The sequence below is a fragment of the Miscanthus floridulus genome, chromosome 8 (genome assembly GCF_019320115.1).
Source record: "Miscanthus floridulus cultivar M001 chromosome 8, ASM1932011v1, whole genome shotgun sequence".
Taxonomy (NCBI): domain Eukaryota; kingdom Viridiplantae; phylum Streptophyta; class Magnoliopsida; order Poales; family Poaceae; genus Miscanthus; species Miscanthus floridulus.
Window position 1 is genome coordinate 1,478,144 of NC_089587.1, and position 17,623 is coordinate 1,495,766.

At 48.9% G+C, this 17,623-nt stretch overlaps 1 pseudogene; it reads right to left on the minus strand.

The window, feature by feature from the left end:
- Positions 1–367: 367 nt before the first annotated feature.
- LOC136475481 (ribosomal RNA small subunit methyltransferase, chloroplastic-like) lies at positions 368–15,402 on the minus strand (annotated as a pseudogene).
- Between the last annotated feature and the right edge of the window lie 2,221 nt (positions 15,403–17,623).

Sequence of the window (17,623 nt, forward strand, 5' to 3'; positions counted from 1 at the left end):
CAAGCCAACCAAACCAGCCAGCAGTAAATAATCCACGATCATTTACGACACAGCCTATTTCTTTCGTCGTAAACGATATTGGATTATTTACTGCTGGCTAGTTTGGCTGGTTTGGTGTGAGAAAAAAATATTGTTCTGCATTTTCCATGGCATGGAAATCTATTGGTTTGAAGTTGGAACATACCAACTATATGCAGGAACATAACCAACTATGCAGGGGAACTGCAGCCTGCATGCCAGAATACCAAACCTATGCTGCGGCAGCTGAGCTGAAGGCACCTGTAATCTGAAACGACCTGATTTCCGCGATGGAAAATCTACAGAGTCGAAGTGTAATAAGACCGTTGTAGATCATATTACCCAAATTTCAGTCGAATATCACATCCATACAACGTAATTTCAGAGTACAAATAGTGCGGAGTTACATAAATTATTACATCGCCGCATTGGCGGAATCAAAAGTAGCATTCATTCAGAACATCTTGAAGATAAGATCGCCAAACTCGAGCATAGGAACGAACCCCTCAACCGTCAAACTCCTCGAAGCTATACTCCTCAGCAGAACCTGTGTGCCAAAATTTATCAGTACAATTTGTACTGGCCACACCCACCCTATAAGCATTGCTTTGTGGAAATTGGATGCAAGTTGGATATATTCAAAAGGAACCTAAAAGGCTAGGGTTTCCTATGTTTTAGCATATTAAGTATATAATAATAGTTGGTCAAGTTTTAACACCATTCCCACACACATTCCACCCCATTCCCATCTAGAGCCAGGTTTCGATCCTGGGATCGATATACCACCATCTCCACACCATCACCATACCATCGCTCAGTCGACAGGCCAACTCCTTCTCGGCACTGTCTCAAGGCCCGTAGCCCCTGGCTACGACCGACACTCTCTCACAGGGGAAGAAGAGGACTCATCTTGCTATCTAGTTTAAGCGAAACCCAGGAAAGGTCCATAGCCGACAAGTCGGCACATGTATCAATCGATCAACCATACACTCTGCAGAGGTTTTACATAACCACAAGATCCGCCTTCCTCGCTGACCGTCGTCAACTGGGCTGATTCCGGTCGCTTGCTAGCCTAGGATAATGCCACTCTACCATTCAGCCCTGGTACACCGCAAGTCCAGTCTGGGGTGGCTGAAACTGTGAGTCATGAGCCGAGTCCACAAGGTCTCCATGAAGTCTCGGAAGGGTGTGGGGGAATCCTCCACACCCCGTACCTCCTTACACTGTCCGCTAACAACCTAGCAGTAGTGGCAATATCCTACCAAGTAGTCTGGTCGTCCCGCACCATATAGGGCGAGTGGTACGTAAGGCTTTTCGGTGAATCTGAGTACTAGTAAGTCCTTAGGGATGACCAAGTCAGAATATCTTCATCAGGGTTTCCATTTACCGTGCCACCACAGCACCTCCATCCCGAGCTCCTCCCATCACAAGTTCACACCCAGGACCACCTCATATACCATCTACCCACCACAGGTATCCATTTCCAAGGGTGCCCAGGTAGCACCCCATGGCAAGACTTGCCCCAGGCTCGTCGTATACTCCAATTTGGTTAACACAACCCTCACCCTCCACACACCCAAGTCACACACGCATCACTCTCCCCATAGTCCAGATAACACCAGTTTCCACCACGCATTAATGTAGTATAAGCGTAGTAGAAGTGTAGAAGTGTAACTCCGCCTATGGTGGGGCGCCTTTGATGTCCCAGCATAGCAGGTCCCAAGCCCTGGTAAAGGAGGAGGGTTGTGTTAGGCGTGGCGAGCCAATGTAAAAACTTAGCCACTTAAATAGAGATGAAACCCGAAAGAAAATCGTTGGGGCGTAACCCTCTTAGCGACGCGCCATATCGGAACCCGGGTATGGTGTTAAATGGGCAAGGGCCGGGTCGTCACCCCTGTGACGCGCCGTGTCGTGATCTGGGCATGGTGTCAAGTAACCAAGGATCGGGTCATCGCTTCCTTAGTGGCGCGCTACATCGGCGCCCGGGTGTAGTGAAAAATGAGCAAGGGTCTTCGCATCAGAGTCGACGGGTGCGAAGGGTAAGGAAGCTAGTCGAACCAACTAAGATCCGTTTAGGTAGTTGGAATATAGGGTCACTTATAGGTAAGTTAAGAGAATTAGTTGATACCGCGACTAGGAGGCGTGTAAATATATTATGCGTTCAAGAGACTAAATGGAAGGGTCAGAAGGCGAAGGAGGTGGACAATACAGGTTTCAAGCTTTGGTATACAGGGACAGTCGTGAATAGAAATGGAGTAGGAGTTTTGATTGATAAGAGCCTCAAGAATGGTGTGGTGGGAGTGAGAAGGCAAGGAGATAGGATTATCTTAGTCAAGCTTGTCGTTGGTGATATGGTCTTGAACGTAATTAGTGCGTATGCCCCCCAAGTAGGCCTCGATGAGAGTGCTAAGAGATAGTTCTGGGAAGACTTAGATGGCCTGGTTAGAGCTATACCTAGTAGTGAGAAGCTTTTTATAGGAGGAGATCTTAATGGGCATGTAGGTACTACAAGCGCAGGTTTCGAGGCAGTTCATGGAGGTTTTGGGTATGGTAGTAGGAATCAGGAGGGGGAGGAAGCTCTAGACTTCGCGGTAGCTTTTGACCTGATGATAGCCAAACACTTTCTTTAGAAAGAGAGAATCTCATCTAGTGACCTTCAGTAGCAGACAACACTGTAGTCAGATTGACTTTGTCCTCGCAAAAAGAAAGGACAAACGAGCATGCTTAGATTGCAAGGTGATACCAGGGGAGTGTGTTGTTTCTCAACATAAGCTTTTAGTGACAGATTTTTGTTTTCAGATGCGTGCCCGTAGGGATAAACAAGCTAAGATTGAAAGAACAAAGTAGTGGAAACTGAAAGGGGAGACGTCAGAGGTATTTAGGGAAAGGGTTATCAAAGGGGGCTCTTGGAAGGAAGAAGACGACATAAACAATATGTGGGACAAGATGGCAACCAACATTCGGAAGGTAGCCTCAGAGGTGTGTGGAGTAACCAAAGGAAGGGGACGTGAGGCTAAAGATACTTGGTGGTGGAACGAGGAAGTCCAAAGGGCTATTAAGGAGAAGAAAGAATGCTATAGACGCTTATACCATGACAGGAGTGTGGACAACATAGAGAAGTATAAGGTGGCAAAAAAGACTGCAAAGCGAGCTGTAAGTGTGGCAAAGGGTAGAGCGTACGAGGATCTTTACCAACATTTGAGTACGAAGGAAGGAGAGAAGAACATTTATAGGATGGCTAGGGTTCGTGAGAGAAAGACACGGAACTTCAACCAAGTTAAGTGCATTAAGGATGAAAGGGAGCATCTCTTGGTAAAGGAGGATGAGATCCGACATCGATGGCAAGAGTATTTTGACAAATTGTTCAATGGTGAGAATATGGACACAACCTTTCAGTTGGATGACTCTTTTGATGACACCAATAGGCGCTTTGTGCGGAGAATCCAAGAATCTGAGGTCAGAGAGGCGTTGAAAAGGATGAAAGGAGGTAAGGCGATGGGACCGGATGGTATCCCAATCGAGGTGTGGAGATGCCTCGGGGACATAGCTGTAGTATGGTTAACCAAGCTGTTCAACCATATTTTTTGATCGAACAAGATGCCTGATGAGTGGAGGAGAAGTATATTGATACCGATCTACAAGAATAAAGGGGATATTCAAAGTTGTACAAATTACCGAGGAATTAAGTTGATGAGCCATACTATAAAGCTATGGGAGAGAGTTATCGAGCATCGCTTGAGAGCAATAACGCGGGTCTCTATGAACCAATTTGGTTTCATGCCCGGAAGGTCAACCATGGAAGCCATTTTCTTAATAAGACAAGTTATGGAGCGGTATAGGGAGAAGAAGAAGGACCTACACATGGTTTTTATTGACTTGAAGAAGGCTTATGATAAAATACCAAGGAATGTTATGTGGTGGGCGTTGGACAAACATAAAGTCCCAACGAAGTACGTCGGGCTCATTAAGGACATGTACAGCAATGTTGTGACTAGAGTTCGAACAAGTGATGGAGACACGGATGACTTCCCGATTAGGATAGGACTACATCAAGGGTCAGCTTTGAGCCCTTATTTGTTTGCTTTAGTGATGGATGAGGTCATAAGGGACATACAAGGGGACATCCCTTGGTGTATGCTTTTCACGGACGATGTAGTGCTAGTTGATGAAAGCCGGACAGGAGTGAATCAGAAACTGGAGTTATAGCGGGAGACTTTGGAGTCTAAAGGTTTTAGACTTAGTAGAACTTCAGCTTGATGTGCGGGTTAAGTCCCTTGCGGTAATAGTACAACTTCTCCTTCTCAGAGTTCACAACATAGGAAGGTGCAAAGCGCAGAAGATTGGTGAAACGAGTAGTGTACTCAGTCACCCTGTCCTTTCCCATCTTGATGTTGCGGAACTCCTCGGCTTTGGCCTCCATGATACCCTTGGGAATGTGATACTCAGTGAATGCTTCGGCGAACTCTTCCCACGAGATGTTGGCAGGGTCCTCAAGGGAATCACTGAAACTATCCCACCAGGCGCGTGCTGCACCTGTGAGCTGGTGTGTGGCAGCTCCAACACACTCATCGTCGGTGAAAGTGGTGAGGTCAAGCTTCTTCTCCATCTCCTTGAGCCAGTCATCGGCTACAAGCGGGTCAGGGTCGGTGCCATCATAGGTAGGTGGCTTTAGCTTCAGAAATCCTTCCAGCTTCCTTTAGAAGTCATTCTGCTGGTCTCCCTGGTGACGGTTTGCTCCATTAACAAGAGCTGCAAGAAGTTGGGTCTGTTGTGCCATCACTTCTGCTATGTTCGGTGGTGGTGGTAATGTTCTCCTCAGGCGGCGGGGTATTCTCCAGGTTGAAGGGTATCCCTCCACGTCCATGGCCACGGCCACGGCCACGGTTGTTGCCACCACGCCCCCCATTTGGTTCAACTGGTTCGGGGGTGGGCGCACGTCCACGGTTCATTAGGCGATCAGATCGGCGGTTCGACATCTGCAACACGGATCATAGGAATTTTAGTGTTTGTGCCATAAGTGCTTATAATTTAGTACGATTACATGATTTTGACGATTTAAAGAAAAATATTTATACTATCCAACACTCATTACAAAGAAGCAATAAGATCCATAAGATGCAATAAGATCCAAAACATTCATTACATATGTTTTATTACATAGCATCATCTCCAGTAGCTACACTTGAAGACTTGCGAGAATCGTACTATGCATAGTGTCTCATATTACATCTCATAAGGGGTACATCATGGGGTACAACTTATGGAAGCCACTGACATGACTTATGACCACACAGGGTCATCTACTCTAACTCGTACACCGCAGCTAGGATACGATTGTTCTCGATCTCGATCTCCTCGTCAGACTTGTGAAGTCGGGACACATACTTCAAAGCCTCGGTGAGCTCCTCAGTAGGCTTGGCTCTAGGTAGGGTAGGGCAGGCGTCTAGGTTGAGGTGAGTCGGGGCTAACTCAAACTCCTCTATCCTAGGCTTCGTCTTACTACGAATCTCCTTAGGTAGCTGATCCCATATACCCTTCATCTCCCTGAGGCGCTTCCTGTCAGACTTCTGCCAAGCCTGCCATGTCCCCTCACACTTGTCCTGTAGGTACTCGTTCTGCCTAAGTGCCTCGATCAAGTGACCCTGGTTGCGAACGGCCTTCTTCCTGAACTCCTCTAGATCCTGAGTCATGGTCTTGTTCCGAGATTGGATTTTCAGCATATCAATCCCCTTGGACCTCTCTCTGTCTCCTCTGTGGTTGAACCCAGCCTTCTTGTCGTCCAACTCTCTCTGCAACTCCAAGACCTTGCTGTCGAGGTAGCAGTTCCTGTTGCCTAGGTCGGCAGCTTTGTCCTGTAAGTCTGCGACCTCAGTTCTGTGGACTTCTTCATGACGGTTGAGCTCGTCCTGTAGCTTGGCAACTGTCTCAAGCAGACTAGCTCGCTCCTATGCTCCCTATGAGTCTCGCTCCTAGTACTCCCACAGAAGGGCCTGATCCTGAAGTCTCCTCTGCTCCAGCTGGGTCACGTACCTGTCCTGCTCCAGTAAGTGGATAGCCGAGATGCGAAGGCATCTGTCCTCCTCAGCAAAGATAACTCTACCGGCTGCGAAACTCTGCTCACTAGGGGTAAGGCTGAGGTCGAGGGCCTGGGGAAGTAGACGGAACTCTGTCGTCTTTAGGTGCTCGTAGTGGTCCCTCATCACTCTGCGAAGTGCCTTGTGTGAGATAGCTTGCAGTCCCTCCTCGACTGTGTCCTCTATATTCAACTCGATGAAAGCTGGGACAGAAGGTAAGGTAGTGCTAGCTGGGAACTTGACTGCGGTGACAATCGGTCCTTCGATTCCTCCTTCCTGAGCTGGCTTCCCGGTGTAGGTGACCTTGACAAGCTCATCGGGGACTCCTAACGTGACAAGAACTCGGCAGAGGGTCTGTGCAAAACCCCTGAGCTCACGTAGGTCGAAGGTAAGCTTGGCGTGGTCCAAAGGTAGCGGTCCTAGAGGCGGTCAGTCGACGTTCGTTGCCATCTGTATGTTTTAAGGAAACAGGTATTAGCAGGTCAATAATAGATAAGCCTTGCATAAAAGTAAATGCAGGGTCGGTATATAACCGAAAGAAGGGTTGTTCACGTCCTATTCTATCGTCCATTTCTGAGGGTTTCGTCCTATGGTCAAGTATGGCTCTAATACCAACTGAAACGACATGATTTCCACGATGGAAAATTCACAGAGTCGAAGTGTAATAAGACCGTTGTAGATCATATTACCCAAATTCCAGTCGAATATCACATCCATACAACGTAATTTCAGAGTACAAATAGTGCGGAGTTACATAAATTATTACATCGCCGCATTGGCGGAATCAAAAGTAGCATTCATTCAGAACAGCTTGAAGATAAGATCGCCAAACTCGAGCGTAGGAACGAACCCCTCAACCATCAAACTCCTCGGAGCTATACTCCTCAGCAAAACCTGTGTGCCAAAATTTATCAGTACGATTTGTACTGGCCACTCCCACCATATGAGCATTGATTTATGAAAATTGGATGCAAGTTGGATATATTCAAAAGGAACCTAAAAGGCTGGGGTTTCCTATGTTTTAGCATATCAAGTATATAATAATAGTTGATCAAGTTTTAACACCATTCCCACACACATTCCACCCCATTCCCATCTAGAGCTAGGTTTCGATCCTGGGATCGATATACCACCATCTCCACACCATCACCATACCATCGTTCAGTCGACAGGCCAACTTCCTCTCGGCACTGTCTCAAGGCCTGTAGCCCCTGGCTACGACCGACACTCTCTCACGGGGGAAGAAGAGAAGGACTCATCTCGCTATCTATTTAAGCGAAACCCAGGAAAGGTCCATAGCCGACAAGTCGGCACATGTATCGATCGATCAACCATACACTCTGTAGAGGTTTTACATAACCACAAGATCCGCCTTCCTCGCTGACCGTCGTCAACTGGGCTAATTCCGGCCGCTTGCTAGCCTAGGATAATGCCACTCTACCATTCAGCCCTGGTACACCCCAAGTCCAGTCTGGGGTGGCTAAAACTGTGAGTCATGAGCCAGATCCACAAGGTCTCCATGAAGTCTCGGAAGGGTGTGGGGGAATCCTCCGCGCCCCGTACCTCCTTACACTGTCCGCTAACAACCTAGCAGTAGTGGCAATATCCTACCAAGTAGTCCGGCCGTCCCGCACCATATAGGGCGAGTAGTACGTAAGGCTTCCCGGTGAATCTGAGTACTAGTAAGTCCTTAGGGATGACCAAGTCAGAATGTCTTCATCAGGGTTTCCATTTACCATGCCACCACAGCACCTCCATCCCGAGTAAGGGATGGCAACGGGGATATACCCATCGGGTATCGCTAGAACGTTCTCTTCCCCGCTACGGAGAATTCATCCCGTCCCCATCCCTATTAACTGTCTCGGGTATAGATTCTTGCCCATCCTCGTACCCGTTGGGTATCGGTCGGGTAACAGATACCCGACGGGTACTGCATACCCGATAAACAAGGACACTTGGGGTCGTAGCTTTGTAATCGAAAACATTTCTTCTTCACCCAGGTATAAGTGTCGGAGTCTCGGAGATGCCGAGAAGAAGGAGCAAGGTTGCGAGGAGGATGAGCAAAGGTGGCAGAGACCGAACTGAGGAAGCGAGGGGCACGAGCGCTCGTGAGACAGATGTGCTTGTGCTGCTGGTGGAGATGGTGAGAAAAAATTGAACGAGGGTTCCTAGAACACACAAACTATATATATGACTATTCAGATTTGGACCAAAATACCTATGTTGAGCTTCTTTGGGCCTAATACTTGCATGACAGCTCAAATAGTCGGGTTCCCCAACGGGTAACGGGGACGGATAAACAGGGAACGTTGCCGTACCCACTATACCCATCGGGTATGGATTCTTGCCCATTTAGATGCCCGCAGGTAAAGATATGATCCCATCCCCGTCCCCTAATGGATCAAATACCCATCGGGTATCGGGTATCGGGGCCCCATTGCCATCTTTAATTCCCGAGCTCCTCCCATCACAGGTTCACACCCAGGACCACCTCATATACCATCTACCCACCACATGTATCCATTTCCAAGGGTGCCCAGGTAGCACCCTATGGCAAGACTTGCCCCAGGCTCGTCGTATACTCCAACTTGGTCGACACAACCCTCACCCTCCACACACCCAAGTCACACACGCAGCACTCTCCCCATAGTTCAGATAACACCAGTTTCCACCACACATTAATGTAGTATAAGCGTAGTAGAAGTATAAGCAATGATATATAGCAGTAAGCGTGTGTCTAACCTAATAGCAGGGTATGCAGGGATAAGGTTGCGTTAAGGTAAAGGCCATCAAGTAAGCATACTACCATGCAAGTCCTATCATTGTATGATTATAACAGTAAGTAAATCAACAGCAGTTCTATATTAGCCATGCGTAATAGGTGCTACGAGATTGGGTGGGATGTGGCACCTTCAGTGTAATCGTCTCCGTTCTCCTCACGGTACTCACAATCCTCGTCCGTCTGGTTCTCCTCCAAGTCTGCAACGATCGTATTATAGTCGCGTTAGCGACGTTTATAGAATAGCACAAAGAAGCAATGAAAATTCAAAAGAGCCAAATACACTCAAACATGGGTTCATTGCGTAAAGCTCGATTTTAGATGAATTTTGGTCCTGGTTTCGTATTTTTCTAAGGTCGTACGAATTAGTTATGAATTTTCGAAGTTTAATTCATCTCTGAAAATGGAAAAGGCCGAATTAATCCTGGGCTGACATGTGTCACGCTGTGGCTGGTCCACGTGGCATGCTGACGTCGGCGTGATGTCATCAACTCGGCTCTGAGCTGACAAGTGGGGTCCTGCATGACGTCAGCATGATGTCATCCACGTCATCCATTCCAACAGGTGGGGCCAGGGTCTCTTGGGTCACTGACTTGTGGGTCCGATCAAAGTCAACGTCAAGTCAACGGTCAACGGTTCATAGTCACTGGCATGTGGGGGCAGGGCTGCTGACGTCAGTAGCTGACGTCATCGTGGCGTCAGTATGACGTCACCTTGGCTGTGTTGTAACTGATAGGTGGGACCCGCGTGACGTCAGCATGACATCACATACTGACAAGTGGGTCCGGAGTCTCTGTGTCGCTAACATGTGGGGCCAGGTCAACCATCAACGTTGACCGGTCAACGATCAACCAGGTTGGGCCTCTACTGGGCTTTGGTGGGCCTAGACAGGGCTGGATTTGGGTCGGGCCGGCCCGGACACGTGGCATGCTGTGGCGCTGCCACGTCGTAGCCAAGGGCCCCCACTGGGCTTCGTTCACAGCTCAGCCCATACAGCATGGTTCATGATGGACTCATGTTCATGGTCCATGGACCGTTGGCTGGTCTTCGATGGACCGAGTCCACCCTTCTTCCCTTTGGCTTAGCCTACGTGCGTCGAGTGCAGGCGCGTGCGGCCAGCGAGGGGTGCCCTCTGCTTCCATCCTCGGCGCGCTCCCGCCGGTGGTGTGCTCACCGGCGAGCTCCTACGGCGGCGCTGGCGTCCAATTAAGGTGGGGAAAAACTTCACCAGGCCTCGGCGAACACGGTGGTTGGGTCTAGGTGGTGGCCAGGGCTTCCCAGGGCATTGGCCACGGTGGTCGGCGGCTTGGTCGTGGCGGTGCTCGCCGGCGGGGCAGCTAGAGGCTGTTCTAGGGGTTCTGGTGCCCCGTTCCCTTTCATACGGCTAGCGGGCGACAGGGTAAAGCGTCGACGACGACCTTTGGGCGTGGCAGAGTCCGCACGCGGTGATGGTGCACGGCGGAACTCCGGCCGAGGTCCGGTGCTCGTGGCCAGGACGCTGTGGCCGGCTAACGGGGTCTCGGTCTACGCGGCTACCCTCCGGGCGTCACGGTGGTGCTATGACTACATCCTAGTCCGGCGAGGCGGCCGGGTGCGCCAGTGGTGGCCGCGCCATGACGGCGGCGTCGAGAGCGCGACGTGCGCGTGCTCTGCTACGGCGTCCAAGGGCTGGGAGGTCTCAGCCAAATGACTCACCGAGCGGTGCTGGCGGCGTTCGGTGGTGGCGCGGTGGCGAGGCGCGTTGTCGGGGTAGGCGCGTGGGGCGGCGCTCCGGCTTCGGTGATCGGCGCCTCCGAGCTCTCTCTGCTCGCCTCCCCCTCTTCCGGACTCCTTCTCGGCCCTCTTCTCTCGGTACGGTGCGGGCTGTTGGGCCACCAAGAGGCGACGGTGGCTGAGGAATCCCTAGGGCTCTAGGCGTTGCTTTATAGCCCCGGTGCCCAAGCTCCATCCATGGCGGACGGGACGGACGGCTGGCGATGCGTCGAGGGCATCGAACGGCATCGCGGGCGTGGGTGGTTGGCGCGTAGGTTGCGTGGGCGCAGCGCCAAGGGGACAGGGCCAGGTGACTCGCGTGATCTCGGGCCCGCGCCTGTCACTTTGGTCGGGTCTCGATCGGAGGCGGTGCCGGCGTGGGGAGGAAGATGACACTGTGGCGGGGTGTGGCTGACACGTGGGGTCCGGTGGCAGTGGCAGCAAGCGAAGCGGGGAGGCGCGCGGGCGTGAGCAACGCGCTGGCTGGCTTGCTGGGCTGGCCGCGCGAGTTGGGCCGGCCTGCTGCTGCGCGCGCAAGCTGGGCTGGCTGGCTGCTGCTGCGCGCTAGCGGGCCGAGCAGGCCGAGCCAGCTGCGGGCCTTTTCCCCTTTCTTTCTCTTTTTCTGTTTTTATTTTTCTTCTCCTTTGTTTAAATTCAAATTTGATTTTGGAATTTGAATTCATAATTAGTGTACCTTATTCATTGGAGTTTTTGGTATGAGGTCCACAACATTCTTATATATATATATTAGGAATTTATTTAGCTATTTTGTATAACAAAAATAAGTGTAGTTTTGTTATACAAAAATGGAAATAGTTTTCTCTTTAAGCATTTATTCTTTGGTTTGATTAATAATTACTTTATGGTTTATTTCTTTAAAGGAGTTGTTAGGCATTACATAAAACAAATGAAAATCCAAATCATCATTTGGGTTAACAATGTATGCCATATTTTATTTGTCAGTATTTAAATAAACATAACTAACAAATGACATGCCATGCTCATGAAATTGTTTAGTTGGTTTACAACTAATGCAACACCTAAGGTTGGCTCCTACAGATGTCACTCAACATTGCATAGGGTAACAACAAAAATTTTGTAGTTGTGATTTTTGGTGTGTGGATTCTTGGGTTGTTACATAATCCAAGAAGGAAAAAATAGCTGGTTACTGGCGGTTAGCAGAAGCTCAAATTTCAGGATCAAAAAACCAAAATCTGGACTCAAGCAGGTTGTGAGATCTTGTCTTTTTACCTGCAGGGCAACTCTCAGGCGGTCAGGCCTAAGTTACTTAAACTGTTCAAAACCATGCCAACAAGCAATTCCTTAGGCATTTTGGAGGCACTTTATAGTCATACTTTCGCCAGATGATTGTGCAATCTCACGAAATCATTCAAAATCAGATCAGAAGGTCTAGCCTGCCACCAGCAGTTGACAAGTGAGCACAATAGCACATGCTCACAGAGAGTGGGAGGAGGGGATACAGAAGAGAGTGGGAGGAGGGGATACAGAAGAAGGAGCGAGAGCTTACTGTAACTGGAAGGCCAATGTTGTCAAGAGCAGCCTCGATCTCAGAAGAAGAGCATAGGTGCTGAAGAAATTTCCTAAGCATCTTGAGCTTCCCCATGAAAGCGGATACTCCTCCGCATTCTTTAGTTTGAAGCTGATAACAGCACCATCAACCTGCAAATGGAATTGGCCAAGAACAGTATAGACTTGAAATAAGGTTCATGAAACTCAAACCACTGGGAAACAACAAAATGTTATTCCCCAAACTCACACATGTACCCAGTGCAGAGAGCTCCCGCTCTGTGCGGGGTCTGGGGAAGGGTGTCAGTGGCAAGCCTTACCCTCGCCTGTGCAATGCGAGGAGACCGCGACTCGAACCCGCGACCTTCCGGTCACAAGCGGTAAGACTCTACCACTTGCACTAGGCCCGCCCTTCCCCAAACTCACACATGTAAGAAATAAATTACCTTTGGCCAAGGGAAAAAATTCTCTCTGTCAACCCTGAACTTGTATTCAGGTTCTGAAAAGAAGAAACAAAATACATTCCTGTCAACAAATGCAAGCTAATGACTGTGAATAGCTAGACAAACATTGTTAGGGCTATGTTGCTCACATTTCAAAATATTTTGATTGATCTCTTTAAGCAGAATCCTAAGATAATGCGCTCTCCCAATTTAACTAAGCAACATTAATGTGTACTTTATCTACACGAGGAACCCCTAACAAACAAAACTAGATGTTTAACTATCTGTAACGGTCCTGATCAAATGTATACAATATAACTAAAAGACTGATAAAAGTGCACTATAACTATTCAAGGCAGACAGAGTGATACAACATAAGATTGTTGTCATCAGCTGCCGGGAAGGATCTAGAATCAGAGTAGCTAGCAGATATTTATGATGAATCTATTAAATGTAGGGCGTGAACTAGCAGTTATGGAATATGTATCTCGACTGTTTTCTTTAAGTGACCTCCATTATTCTATGGGCAACATAGAAGCGAACTTTACAGCACAATTTAATTAAACACTTTAAAATCTGAGTTTGTATTTTTTCCCCCATTTTTTCTATTTTTGCTCCCCTCGGTCCCTCATACTTTTCACTGAGAGCTTCCTTTATCCTCCTCGGTAAAAAGGGATACTCAGAAGCCTGGCTATTATATGAAACAAATAGATAAGATGTAAATATACTCTCAACACTAATCGAAGTCCCTCAACATGTTCCATACAAAAACTTACTTGAGTAGAAATTCACAAACACGTTGATAGGTCGGTACTCCGGAATTTGTATTGAAGCATCTGCAAGGCGTACTGCTGTTTCATCCTGGAAATGAGGATATGAGAATGAAGTATAATGAGTCAATAACAATATTAAAAAATAATTCATTCAAACAGAGAGCGGAGGTAAAATAATATAGATTGAAATGGCCCCTTAACAAAAATGGGTAGTGTTTCTAAAATCGAAATCACACAGAAATACATGATAGTCAAAAGTTCTATATCTTCTGAAATCTGGACCACCACTGGCTTGTTATTAACAGTCTGCAACATTAGCCATTGCAAAAGTGAATGTAAGAGCTGTCTCAAACCTGAAGCATAAGCACCACGACAGAGAAAACATCCCCCATTGGGAGAAGTAGTTTGACAACTTCGGTGCTGACATTGAATGGTAAGTTTGATACAACCTGCAAAGTAGAAACTGGAACATGATCACAAAAACAAGCTCCATATAGATTTCTGCGGATGAGCATCAAGCTCACCTTTGCAAGTTTTTTGGTGGCATAGTATTTCTCCTTCATCAAAGTAAGAAAATGGGAACGGATGTGAAATTTTGTGATGTCTTCTTCAATGACCTGCAACAGATTTGTACTATCAACACAGATCAAGTGTAAGGTAACTGTAAGCTTTACTAAAAGCAATATTGTTGATACATTTTGAGCTTCTGATTTCCAAATTATTTGACAGAATTATTCATCTGTAATGACTAATGAATGACAACAGATAGAAATTTTTGGTTGTTTAGAGGACATCAGTGTACATCTTGATGTCCTGGAGAGCAACAAGAGAATATTGCACACCATATGTGTTAAGGAAGCATGACATGTCAAACGAAGAGCTAGATGCTACCTTCAACTGTTCTGTAGATCCAAACCTATCTTTAACGAGGGTAGCCATATGCTTGTCCTGTTACCAAAAAAAGAAAAGAACATGATGATGCAGGTTATCGATCCTTAATAGAAAGCTTCTAGACTTCAACTGTTAAAGCTCCCAAAATGAGAAGAAAATTACAACTACTTTCTCTAGCCCAAAAGGCAAACGCAGCTGGAATATCAGGGGAGGCACTTCTATTTGGACGGATACACCTCAAGTTCAGCTTCAACTTATAATGTCATGCTCACGTTTGAATCTATAATAAGTGTTTAAAGGAACCAAAAGAAACTTATATTAGACAGATAACTTCTTCCAATCTATCGCAAGTAAGTGAAAGGCCACACTATCGGCACATCATTCACAACTCAGTCTCAGGTCAGTCTATATAAAAGTCTCAGACAAGCATGATCTCAGTTAGAACTTACAGGTCCCAAATCCCAATTAATGAAAAGAAAAACTACTCATACTTGTTTCCTTTCGAGGCATCAACCATTGAGACACCGATGATAGTATCACATCACCCACTAGAAATGAACCAACACCTTCCTTCACCCAAACACGCTGAACCATTTCACACAATTCCAATTTCATTTCAGGAGCTCATTCTCACTTTCAGCAGTCAGCACAGAGCCCAGCTACAGAATACCAAGCAAAGCAACGTTTTACGGACCTTCTCGACGGCGAAGACGGTAGCGCCGGCCTGGAGCAGTGCGGCGGTGAGTGAGCCGGTGCCCGGGCCGATCTCGAGCACGACGTCCCCTTCCTCCACCCCCGCCGCCGCCACCGCCACCAGCTCCTCGTTCACCTTGGAGTTGAGCATGTAGTTCTGCGGGGAGACGAGAGCCGCGTCGGTACGCGGTGAATGACTGAATGGTGAGCCTGTCTGTGGGTGGCGGTTCTAGGGGCCGAATCTCAGGGGTGAGCGGGAGGACCTGCCCGAGGGATTTTCGGGGGACGTGGCGGCCGCGGGAGTTGAGGGAGCGGATGGTGGAGTGGTAGTCGTCGGCGCCGGGCGTGGCGGCCGCGGCGGTCGCGGCGCGTAGGATCCTCCCGCGACGACGTGACGAGGTATGGACATGAGGTGTCGGCGGCGAGGAGTCGCCGGAGACGGAGAAGGGCGCGGTGGCCCTGGGGATTAGGGATGAAAACGGTCGGAAACTGTCGAAAACCTATAGAAAACGAAAGCCGTCGGTTTGAGATATTTCTATATTTTAGTAATTAAAGAGTAAAAAAAATAATTGAAAATGATTGCAAAACCAATTAAAAATAACAAATTTTTATATTTGATAAAATTCGGAAATAATATCATAATATAGAAAACGATATCATAATATAGAAAACGAAAGCAGTCGGTTCGGAATATTTTTGTACCGTTTTCATCCCTACTGGGGATAAGGAGCTGAGCGCCACCATTTTCGAAAGTTTTCAGTTTTCCTCGCCCTTTTTAGAGGGTTATTTTGATCTATACCATTACGATTTTATGAGTTTAAATATACATTATTACAGTTCGTCTATTTGGAAAACTGTCATTATAATTTTGCTTCTCCTTCGTCCATGTCATTTTATACGGCTTGCACGTATATGGGCCCACCATCAGGCATGTATACCTACAGCAAACGCGTATATACGTCAAGTCCTGCGTCCTCCGTCAAAACAAGCCCGCCCGCGGCGGGCAGCGCGCGAGGCGGAGCGGCGGGCCTGCGCAGAGGTCGTGCGGCGGCCAGCGCGCGAGGCGGAGCGACGGCGCTGCAACTGGGTGTGCGCAGCCGTAGCCTCGTTCCACAGCCAGCCGGGCTGCACCGTCGGCGCGACCACGTCCTTCGCGGCCACCGTCATCTGCGGCCATCTCGCCGCGGTGCTCGTCCTGCTCGGCCTCCCGGGGCTCCGTGCATCCTCTGCCATCGACAACACGGCCCTACTAGCGCTCTCTGCTGCCATGGCCGCCGGGTGCACGCTCTCGACGGCCGCTAGTCCTTGATGCCCATCGCGCTTGTCCCTGATCAACACTGTCCTAGGTCGGCAACAGATTGGAACGCAACAAGCTAGAGAATCTCCCATATACCCGATTGAAGCATCAAAATTTCCGTTCAGAAAAGGCACAAAATACTAAGTGCTAGCTATTACACCTTCACATGCTTGTTGTTGCAGGTTTGAAGTTTGCAGCTTGCAGCAGGCTAGCGCAACGCTGTAGTGCCTGAACTTAGTAAGCTAGAAAAACAAAGTGACGCTAGAAAAATGATGTCCAGTCCAAAGCTTAAGCCACCGAAACCACGGAGGCAATGAACGGTGAGCAGCAGCCGGCCAATCTCCTAAGATACGAACGCGTCGATGCAGGCGTACTGGACCTGCTCCACGGACAGGCGCCGCGTGCGCGTCCCACTTGCTCATGGTCACTGACTTGCCTTGTTGATGAGCACGCCCATGGCCTCGTGGAGCGTCTTCAGCGATGCAGTCCGGAGCTCGGGCCGGCGAGCGCCTCCACCGCGACAGCCCCTGATGCCCATCGCGCTCGTCACCGACCGCGGAGGCGTCCATCGGCGCGCGCTTCTTCCTGGACTCGCACGACCTCTCTGTGCACGCTGCCGCGGGCGCTCTCTGCCTCGCGCGCTCGCCGCCGCGCCACTCGGGCGCAGGCCACCGTGTGCGCTCGTCGCCTCGCCGCCGTTCCGCTTGCGTGCAGGCCGCTGCGGGTGAGCGCTGCCGTTCTGCCGCGCGCGCAGCCTGCTGTGGGCGAGCGCTGCCGTTCCGCCTAGCGCGCAGGCTGCCGCGAGAGAGCGCCGGCGTTCTGCCGCGCGCGCAGCCCGCCGTGGGCGAGCGCCGGCGTTCTGCCGCGCGCGCAGGCTGCCGCGAGCGAGCGCCGCCGCTCCGCCTTGTGCGCTGGCCACCGCGGGCTGGCTTGTTTTGACGGAGTACGCGAGACTTGATGGCTATACACGTTTGCTGTAGGTATACATGTCTGTCAGTGGGCCATGTACGCGGAAGCACTATAAAATGGCAAGGACGAAGGAGAAGCAGAATTATAATGGCAGCTCTCTAAATAAGCGAATTGTAATGATGTATCTCCAAACTTGCAAAATTGCAATAGTATGGTTCCAAATAACCCTTTTATTTTCCATCCCTTTCGTTTGTTCTCGTATACGTTTTTTCTTTTTTAAAAAAGGGCGCTATTATGGTGTGCCGGGCCGGGCCGGCTTCGTAGTATCAATTGATGGGCTTTTGCAAATTTTTGTAACTTTTTTTCTTCAAAAAAGAAATGTTTAGAGCTTGATGAAGCTTCCACTCAAAGTTTGGGTGGTATTGGTAAATCAGGCTCTAACAGGCTGTTTGATTTGCCGGATTAGC